The following is an 11,247-nucleotide window of genomic DNA, read 5'->3' on the forward strand; positions in this document are numbered from 1 at the left end:
TGATGTAAAAACTACCTTGGATTTCAGCCAAAAGAGTGTTGCGCTCCACACTTTCAATGGATTACAGCAGTATGGGCCTTGGATGTGTATCGTGAATGTAAGCAATTACTATAAAGGAGTACAAGGGTATCATGTGTGCTGCACTTGTTTTTGAATGTAGAGGCTATATAATATAGGAATTGCTTTTGGAACAATATATGCTTACAACAAACTAACAAACATACACAGCTGTGACGGCAACCAACAACATATTATCATATAATAAAACCAATTACAGTTATCTTCAAAATGACATGAATTATATTCTATATCAGTATTTTGTATAGTAGGAGAAAATAGGAGACTGTGCTTTAAATTTTACAAATATATTGATGGATTTGTGAGTGCAGGAAATCCACTTGTGAGTGGAGAGATTCGTCCTCACGCATTACATGGATCACGTATCATTATGCGCTCTCGATATTTGTCATATATCATGCTATAAAAACTGCCTAAAATTAAATATAAAGAGGAGAAGAAAGCAGCCCTAGGCAGCTGCACATGCCAGGATCCGCCACCGCCAGATGCAGTTAGAAATTTACTAAAAACATGCCTGTTGCAAGACATCTGGTGGGTGTTGGGGGGGATCTGGTGTGGTCAGCCAAATTTCATGGGGGGCCGGTGCCCCACGTAGACACACCCTGTGCCTTCAGAATTCATGTAATTGAAATGTACCCTCTTTGAATAAAAAATAAATAAAAATACTGACCCCAAACTTTTGAATTCCTATTCAGTAACAAGTTTTATGAAATATTTTATGTTAACAATAGGTTACTTGCTGAAAAGCTTATAGTATGCTCTTTAAAGGCATTTTTATCCACTGTGACATGTACTATTGAGCCATGTTGTCACAGAAGGTCAATGTGTGTTAAATGAACCGTAACTCTGTTCTAGGCAATAACAGTTGGAAATGTTCAATAGATGTTTTTTAAAGCCAATACTTGCCTGAAATTGATTTTCAAAAAATAACCCTACCCTGAGAAATATTCACTGGAGTACAGTCTCCATTGTGTGGTATAAAGTTCTCTCTCTCTGTCTTTTTTTTATTTTATTTTTTTACTTTAACAGAATTTGTTTGTTACTGGTTAAGCCTACAGTATGCTATAACAAACAGAATTGTTTCCAAATTCACAGGAATCCAAAAACATTTTACATATGAATGGTTTTATGAACCACACAAAAAAGAAATTCTGTGTTTCATTAATGAGGCTCAATGTCTGTTTCCAAACAGGTTTTCATTAATCTGTTTTCCATTGTTCTGTTCAAATGCCATATCAATAGAACCAATGTCGCTATTTCAGAACAATGAAATAAATTAAATGGTTTCGGAAAATCAAATTCACTAGCACATTGAACTAAACAAAATTACACACTTCTGGCCAAATATAGTCCATAATCAATAATAATGCTTAGAAACAAACTCATCTACATCCGAGGATGAGTAAATTTTCAGCAAATTTTAATTTTCTGGTGAGCTATACCTGTGGAAGACTAAAACAACAACAACAACAAAACTGTGATAACCCGAGTATTTAAAGATGCACGCAGACATTGCTGTTTATCGTCTTTACTAAACTCAGCAGCAAAAACAGAAACTGGCTTGCAAAACGGCAACAACACATACCAGAACATCCGGTGTGCAACAACTTAACTAGGACCGGGGGGAAGCAAAATAACAAACAAACATTCTGGGTTTCACCCCCGGCCTACACCGCAAATAGTCCCTCTGCAACACTTTTCCCTCTTAAAGTGCAAACATAAAACATTAATACACACACTGTAAGATAAGTGCCTCTTTACCAGGAGAAACATTGGTAGCAATATGAACATCAAATTTTTGTTAAACAAACAACACTCTTTTATATGGTATATTTAATCTTTGTGTATCTGTAGCTCAACATGTCAGTCTGTTTGGAGGCTTGTGTTGTCTCTTAGATCTCCTAAGCTCAGGAATGGTGTCCTCCGCACTGGAGGCAGGCTCTGGTCCCCCAGGTAGGCTCTGAGCAGGGTCAGCCGTAGCTGCCCGCTCCGACAATTCATCAGGTGCCTCCTCTGAGGGCTCAGACAGGCCCTCATGTGACATTTCCGCGTGCCCTGGAGCTATTGGCACGGCCTCTGCAGAGCCGCCCCCACTGACTTTGCATGAAACCCCGTGAGAACTCTTCCCTCCCCCATCATGGCGGACCCGCAAGTGATCTTGGTGCCTGCGCACCTGCCTACCATCACATAATTCCACAACAAAAGATACTAGCCCTGCAACCAGGGTGAACCTATGGCAAAGTTCTTGACATACACTCTGTCCCCTGGGTGAAAATGTCTCTCTTTGGCATGTTGGTCCCGCCTTGCTTTTTGCTCCTCCTGATACCTGGCAACCCTCGCTCTGATGTCTGGCTGGAGGAGGTCCAGATGAGACTTTGGTCTCCTCCCCAGCAACATCTCAGCTGGAGACACTCCCGTAGTTGTGTGTGGAGTAATCCTGTATTGAAACAGGAAGCGTGCGAGCTTGGTTTCCAGCGATTGTCCTGACATCTTCCGCAGCCCCTCTTTGAAAGTCTCCACAGCCCGCTCTGCCAAGCCGTTGGACGCGGGATGATAGGGGGCCGTGCAGACATGACGAATCCCGTTTCTATCCATAAACTCCTTGAAAACCTCACTGGTGAAAGTGGGCCCGTTGTCTGTCACAATTGTGTCTGGCAGTCCATGTGTTGCGAAAATGCTTCTCAGTGTGTCTGTAGTAGTAGGTGCAGTAATATTTGACATGATATGTGCCTCGAGCCACTTGGAGTGTGCATCCACTAGCACTAAAAACATCCGACCCATAAATGGGCCAGCAAAATCCAGGTGAAGTCTGGACCACGGACAGCTGGGCCACTGCCATGGGTGTAGTGGCGCTGCCGCTGGCATCTTCAGGTTGCTTTGACACTGAGAACATACCTTCACCTTTTCTTCTAAAGCACAGTCCATCCCAGGCCACCACACAAATGATCTGGCGAGACTTTTCATACGGGAAACCCCGGGGTGGGCTTCATGTAGCTCGTCCATCACTTGAGCCCGCCCGGAGGTGGGACAATCACTCTGGAACCCCAGAGGAGACAGCCATCAAGGACACTTAATTCAAGTTTGCGCTTGACGTAAGGTTTGACCCCCTCCTGTTCCACAGTGTCAGGCCACCCCCTGCATCACCCACCTCTTCACCTGCGACAACACTGGGTCTCTTTCAGTCCACAGCTTTATTTGCTTTGCTGTCACTGGAGCCTGTGACAGTCTGTCCATCAGAAAAAACAGTCTCTGGGGGAAAGCCTGTGTGGTGTGGTGTGTCTGGGAGAGGCAGACGGCTAAAAGCATCAGCATTTTGCATTGTCGCTACCCGCCTTGTACTCTATGCTATACTGGTATGCTGACAGGGTTAATGCCCAGCGCTGTATTCTTGCTGAGGCCATGGGTGGAATGCCCTTTGTCTCACTGAACAGACCCCCCATTAGAGGCTTATGGTCTGTGAAGATGGTAAAAGGGCGACCAAACAGGTAGTGGTGGAAACGCTTTACTGCAAAAAACAACCGCCAGGCCCTCCTTCTCTAATTGCGAGTACCCCCTTTTCTGCTGCAGTAAAGAGTACGTGACACATAGCTGATAGGCTTTTCACTTCCATCCTCCATGCGGTGCGAAAAGAACTGCCCCCAGTCCATACGGGGAGGCATCACACGATAGAATGACCTCCTTGTCTGGGTCAAAATGTACCAGCAGTCGTGTTGAGTGTAACAGTCCCTTTACGTGCTGGAAAGCGTTGTCCTGATCCTGCTGCCATCTCCACACACAGCCTTTGTGTAGCAGCTGGTAGAGTGGGGCCAGCACGCTCGAGAGGTCTGGTAAAAACTTCCCATAATAGTTCACTAGACCCAGAAATGACCTAAGCTCTGCAATGTCCTTTGGTGTTGGGGCTTACTTAATTGCTCTCACTTTGTCTTCGACTGGAGACAAGCCCTGAGCTGAAATCCGATGGCCCAAATATGTGACACTTGGAGCTTGAAAAACACACTTACTGCATTTCAGACGCAGCCCAGCCTCAGACATTCTCTTTAACACCAGGTCAAGGTTTTGCAAGTGTTCCTCTTCTGTTTTACCTGTGACGAGAATGTCATCCAGGTAGACGGCAACCTGGGGAATGTTCTGAAACAGATTGTCCATGGTGCGTTGGAAAATAGCCGGGCTTGAGGCAACGCCAAACACCAGGCGGTTATACTTGAATAGGCCCTTGTGAGCGTTTATAGTCACATATTGCTTAGAGTCTCCATCTAGCAAAAGTTGCTGATATGCGTGACTCATGTCTAGTTTAATGAATGTTTTTCCACCTGCTAGTGTAGCAAATAGGTCCTCCACTCGCGGTAGGGGGTAGGTGTCGAGCTGTGAGGCCTGATTAATGGTCATTTTGTAATCCCCACATATGCGCACTTCCCCGTCCTCCTTCACCACTGGCACTATTGGGGCTGCCCAGTCAGAAAACTCCACAGGCTCAATCACCCCTGCCCTTTGTAGCCTTTCCAACTCCGCCTCAACCTTAGCTTTCATGGCATATGGTACTGTTCGTGGTTTGAAGAAACGCGGTTGTGCTTTGGGGTCCACACACAGTTTAAACTGTGGTCCCTCGGAGGGTACCCAATTCCTCTTTAAAGACATCAGCATATTTCCCTATGATGTCCTGTACCACAGTGGTATGTTTGATTTCACCCCAGATCTGTCCCCAATTCAGGTGAATTTTCTGGAGGAGATCCCGCCCCAACAAGCTCGGTCCCTCCCCCTCGACCACAAGCAGTGTCACCGCGGCCCGCTGTTCTTGATATACAATGTCCACCTTGATAGCCCCCGCGAGTGGGATGCACTCACCCGTGTACGTTCTGAGCCTAATACTTGTCTCTTCCATTGCAGGTGCACCCCCTGAGCTCCACAACCTGTTGAATGTGGGTTTGACTGATTACTGAAGCTGAGGCCCCCAGTGTCCACTTCCATGTTCAGCTCTTTGCCATTCACCTTAACTGTTGCATAGATGGGCTGAGCCCGGGGCTGGCCACGGATATTAAACATGTTGAATGAGCACTGCTCCTCAAAATCCTCACTCTGCAGGTGATGTGTGTTGGGCTTAGGTGCTTTTCCCCATCCTTTTGTCTGTTTATTTTTAGCACCCCTGCACTTTTTTGCAATATGCCCCCTTTTCTGGCAATTATGGCAAACAGCGTCTTTAAAGCCACAGTCATTCGCAAAATGCGGACCCCCACCGACGATAACACTCTGTGGGTCTTCCTGAACTACTTTTGCTTTCTTTTGCTACAAAATGGGCAGTATCTGATAGCGTCCCTCCCCCTGCATTTTTTATGTCCATCGTGTTGTTTGCCGCCGTCTCCATGGCTAGGGCAATGTCCAAAGCCTTTTTGAAAGTCAGTGTGGCTTCACCCAATAAGCGGCGCTGAATGACGTCATCGTTAATTCCACAGACTAACCTGTCCCGCAACATGTCCTCCAGCACTGCCCTGAACTCACAGTGCTCAGATAGCTGCCTCAGTTCCGCCACAAACTCCGCCACTGTCACTCCTGACTTGCGTTAATGCGTGTGAAACTTGAAGCGCTGCACAATCACCGAGGGCTTGGGATTGAGGTGATTTTGCACCATCTCCACAATTTCTTTGAACCCGATCTCTCCCGGTTTCTGCGGCGTTGCAAGATTTCGGATCAATCTGTACGTTTTAGCCCCGCACACACTCAGGAGGATTGATCGTTGTTTCTCCTCATCCACAATGTCATTAGCCAGGAAAAAGTGCTCCAGTCTCTCGACATATTCCACCCAGTCACCATCCTTCTCGGAAAACTCACTGAGCGAGCCGACAGTAGCAGCCATAGCTTGTGTTTAATTATTTGCCAACTTCTTCGCTGCAGAACCGGCTGACTTACTGGAACATTGGCTTGGTTATTATCGGTTTTAATCCTCGTCGCCAGTGTGATAACCCGAGTATTTAAAGATGCACGCAGACATTGCTGTTTATCGTCTTTACTAAACTCAGCAGCAAATACAGAAACTGGCTTGCAAAACGGCAACAAACACATACCAAAACATCCGGTGTGCAACAACTTAACTAGGACCGGGGGGAAGCAAAATAACAAACAAACATTCCGGGTTTCACCCCGGCCTACACCGCAAATAGTCCCTCTGCAACAAAAACCTTGCATCCAATGAAAAGAACTCTTATCAGATTGTCTCTGTACTTATGAATTAAGGACTATTATCCTTCAGATTTATGGTTAGTCTGACTAAAGTGTCTTGAATATATTTCCTTGAATAATGAAAATTTGCTTCCATTAACAGTGAAACTGCATGAAACCTAATGATGGTTTATTCTGAGGTTCTTCTTGAAGGGCTGCACTAAAAATAATTCAATGAAACATTTTTTGCTTCTCCATTATTAATGTTAATTTAAAAATATGTATATGCACAGTACTACAGATGAGAAATCCTTATTAGAAACACTGAGACACATCTCTGTTCTCTATGCTGAGAGATTAAAATCACTTAAAATCACCATAACTAACAAGGCATCAAAATAAATAACCAGCAGTCGCCAGTTAAATCAGCATCTCTTTCTCTCTTTTAACAGCAGAACTAAACAAGAAAGACCCTCCCGTCTCATGAGTTTACCCATGAATATACTGACATTTGAAATCCCACATGTGCATTGGGTTATATATTTAGCCTGGATGTTTATATCATCCAAATGATGTAGACGTCATATATGAGGCGTGCTTTGACATTTGAAAAATGGACAATATGAAATATCTGCTGTGTAGATACACATTGTTATTTATTTTACAGCTTGCCTGAGGATATTCAATACATCTTTAACGTCACAGATTGAAGATTAAAAGCAGCACTTCAAAAGCAAGAGATTTTCAGCATAATGTGAATCCCAACTAATACTGGGTTCAAATAAAGTGTCATTGAGTATAGCCAGACCACTCCCGTGTAATTTAATATGAGCTGTATTGCGCATAATCTGCAATCTTCCATGCTAAACTGCTTTCAGCAGATAATATTAGCATTGACCAGTTTCCTTTCACATTCCAGGAGATGTTATTACTGACCACAGGCTGACTGCTGGCGGGAGAGGAAGTATTGGTAATGTTTGTTAATACAAAAATAAACAGATTAGAGATTTACTAAATAGCAGCACCTCTTGGGAATTTAATACGCTTATCTGGCGGCAACAACAAACTAGCATTTAAACCGTCAACGGTCTTAGCATTTCACGATAGGCTGATCATAACAGCACTGCTGTTTATCTCTCTCAGACCAGCCAATGATGAGTCAAATATAATCTAAAAGCAATTTAGTCATGTTTAACATGAAAAATATTCACAACCACTCTGCTGTAATGTGACACAGTCATGATGTTAGTGAAACTGAATGTATAATGAATATAAAATGTAGAAAAGGACCACATTTGATCCAAAAATAAGACAAAAATGCTATTTATCTATTGGTTAACATTATCCAATAGCTTTTTGGGCCTAGATGGTATCCCACCAAAAAAAAAAAATGTATTTGGAGCGAGATTTAAAATAAAAACAAAATAAACCAAAACAAAACAAAAAATATTGTAAAACTGGACTTTATTTTCTGGAATTCTGTGCACTGATGACTTTTTTCATATTAAGATTGAACAAATATTTTTTTTTTTAAGTTGCATATGCTACTATTGTTCAAAAGTTTGGGGTCATATTTTTATTTATTTTTATTTTTTTTAAGAAATTTATATTAAGCAGTTTATTCAGCAAGGATGCATTAAATTGAAAAAAAAAAAAAAAAGTGCCAGTAAAGACATTATAATATTGAAAAAGATTTTTCAAATTTTTTCAATTTTTCAATTTTTTCAAATTTTTTTTTTAAATCCTGTTCTTCTGCAATCCTGTGGTTCAGAAAATATTTTTGTTTAATGATGCTGAAAATTCAGCTTTGCATCACATGAATAAATTTGATTTACATATATTTGAACATATATTCAAAAAGAAAAAAAAAGTTATTTTACATTTTTAATAATACTTCACAATTTTACAATTTTTACTGTATTTTATATTAAAGAAATACATCCTTGGTGAGCATAAGAAACTTCTTTCAAAACATTAAAAAACAGTTACCGGCCCCAAACTTTGAATGGTAGTCTAGATTACTCCCATAAAGTAAATTCAGCTAAATTTTATTTTATTTCTGATGTTTTCCTTAAAGTGAGTATATGAAAAAAAAAAAAAAATTATATATATATACATAAGGTGCGTACAAGTTCCTGATGTGAATGTGCAGAACCATCACATAACCCTACACAACATATAACACAATCAAATATGATGGCCTTGAGTCACAAAGTAATTAGGTAGCAAACTAGTACATGGTTTTGTTCTTGGTAGACTCCCTTTATTCCAATCATTAAAAAAGGTATCTACTAACAAGAAGGTACAGCTTGGCAGCCAATACACTGCATATTTCCAGTCAGTTTTATTACTTAATTACACCTCCTCACAGGGCCATTACACAGCAACAGGTATCAGGTGGACTCTGGAGCCCACTGTCATATGGAGTGTTAGGGACAGGCATCATGGGGAATCACAGACAGAGAGTCTTGCACCTCCAGGGACGCGTGGCCTCCCTCTATGTGTGTGAGGCAGACGGGACTAATTGGCACTGTTTGTTTCTGGCTGTATGTGAAAGGCTGGGCTTTACTCACCCTAAAACTCGGCCCTTATTTCCTACACGCCGCCTTCATCCACTCACCTGGCAGTAATGCCTCATTAATGCATTGTGGGTGATAATGTGCTATATGGGTAAAAACAAGGAACAGTTAATGTGGGCAGTAGTAGAAGTGATGAATTCTGGGATAAATAGGGTATAATATAACGTGTGAGTTATCTAAGCAAAAAGGTAGGTGAGACCAAGGATGTAACATGTGTTGATTTAACATCTGTTTTTCATTAGCATCTCAACTTATGATATAATGATATATTATTATATAGAACCTGCTTTTATAAAATCACCCCTGATGGCAACTATTTATTTTATAACACCACAAATGAGTGTTCGAACACAAATTAAAGAAATACTGTATGTTTGAAAAGTAAGTCCAATCAGTCCTGTAATTAGGATTCTACCACTGAGCCATTACAGCTCACCTCTTGCCACCACCAGGTTTGTTTCAAAGGCCCTCCCATAGACAACATTATCTTTGATTAATTTCTGTTCATCAGCAGGGACGAACTTGCTAAAGACAGTGAAGATCTCCTGTGCGGTCGGAGATTAAAGGGTGCAAGCGTGTGTCTGGAATGAGCGAGTGAAGCGCACAGACTCACACGGAGAACACAAACTCATCTCTATTTCCTAAACACAGATGCAGATCAAACCAACTCTATCACACCCGCTTTGATGTTCATTATCAGCCCTTAGTCTAATCATACCACCTAGCTGGATACAAGCTTCATCCACAGCATGGGAGAATCCAGACGTGAGCGCACACGCACACAAAGAAACCAGACTCTGAATGCATAAGCATGGAGACTTGAACACACACAACTGGCTTGCTCAAACACACTGGAAATCGATACCAGACCAAATATTGGACGAGCCACCTAAAAGAAGTCTTACATTTGCACGCGCACACTCACATATATTACGCACCAGTTTGCAATAAAATAAATAAGGTCACCCTTTCGGCTGAATTGCTCCCCCACATGTAAGTTCCTCTCAGATTTGAGAGGGATCCTGCTTTCTGTGTAATAGCACTTGAAAAGGTCAAAGCTGCTCTATAGTCCAGCAACCTCATTCTGCCTTGGCCTTTGCCATGACCAGCTTTAGCATAATGCCGGCAGACACGTTTGCTACCTGACTCGAGCAGACAAGCACAAATACAGACACGTGTGCAGGCCTCACGCAGAGCCATCCAAACAAACCCACAGCAAAGAAAACCACTAAGGTCATCCATACATGTCAAGATCAGATTCTGCAGGAGCCACAGTAAAGAAAAATGAGAATTAAAGACAACTCGTCTGAGAAGGACATCAAGCTATTGTACCTAAATAAAACTTTTTTTTTTTTCAGCAAATGGTCAGCAAAAGCTGTTCTTGCTTTTCAGAAAATGTTGATCATCTGCTTCACACTCTAAGAAAAGTCTTTAAAAATACAGCCTTCTGTACTCTGTTTGAATTTTCTGTGTTTATTTTTCTGAATTGTGTGTTTTTTAATTAAACATTGCATTGTAATGTTAAATAGTAATTTTCGGCAAGGACATTATCACATTTTTTCTTACAGTGCATGTAAAATAAAATATTGTAATGAGTTTTGTTTATCATTCAGTTTCTTATTTTAAAGGGGTCATAGGATGCCCATTTTCTACAGGCTGATATGATTCTTTAGGGTCTTAATGATAAAATTGTGACATAGTTTGGTTAAAATTTCTCAATGGTAGTGTAAAAAAAACCTCATTTTTTCAAACGTAATCAGCGTCTTCAGCGGTTCAGATGTCGGGAGTAAATGACGACTGCTATGTTCATTATTACATCCAACAACAGAACACCTCAATCGCTTAGGATTCATTCTTGTCTACATCTGCTCTGGCGGTGAAACAATGGCGGACTGATGACATCTCACTCAAGGTGGGTCTAGGGTAAGACGCCAGTCCAGTCTGTGCTGAAACGCTACTGTCAATCAAACTATCGTGGGAGGAGGCTGTTTTTGTGATGTCACACAAACAGGCATTTGAGATAGGCTCGATTTGAGAAAGGGCTAAATATTTGAGCAGATTAAAAAAAAAAAAAACACCGGGTGCATTTTTTAAAATCATTTTAGGGTGGTTGTGTGGTCACAGTGCCAACACACATAAAATACCAAACAACAATAAAAAGTTAATTAATCAACCAAAAAACCCTTTAAACATTACCAAAAATGTATACATGCCATTTTCTGAAAAAAACATTACATAAATATCAAAACTAAATGCGCAAGATACATAAAAAAAGAAAAAGAGAGACATATGTGTATATATAATTACAAGTTAATATCTGTCACACTTACACTGTTGGAGGAACGATGGAGACAAGGAGTACGATCAACAGTCTTTTAATTCACGAAACACAAGGGTAATCGAAACACAGGAGTGACGAATGACACGTACGGATGAAGTA

At 41.4% G+C, this 11,247-nt stretch overlaps 1 pseudogene; it reads right to left on the bottom strand.

Annotated features, from left to right (window-relative positions):
* Positions 1 to 1,787: 1,787 nt before the first annotated feature.
* LOC109068752 lies at positions 1,788 to 6,118 on the bottom strand (annotated as a pseudogene).
* Between the last annotated feature and the right edge of the window lie 5,129 nt (positions 6,119 to 11,247).

The sequence above is a fragment of the Cyprinus carpio genome, chromosome B19 (genome assembly GCF_018340385.1).
Source record: "Cyprinus carpio isolate SPL01 chromosome B19, ASM1834038v1, whole genome shotgun sequence".
In the NCBI taxonomy this organism is placed as follows: domain Eukaryota; kingdom Metazoa; phylum Chordata; class Actinopteri; order Cypriniformes; family Cyprinidae; genus Cyprinus; species Cyprinus carpio.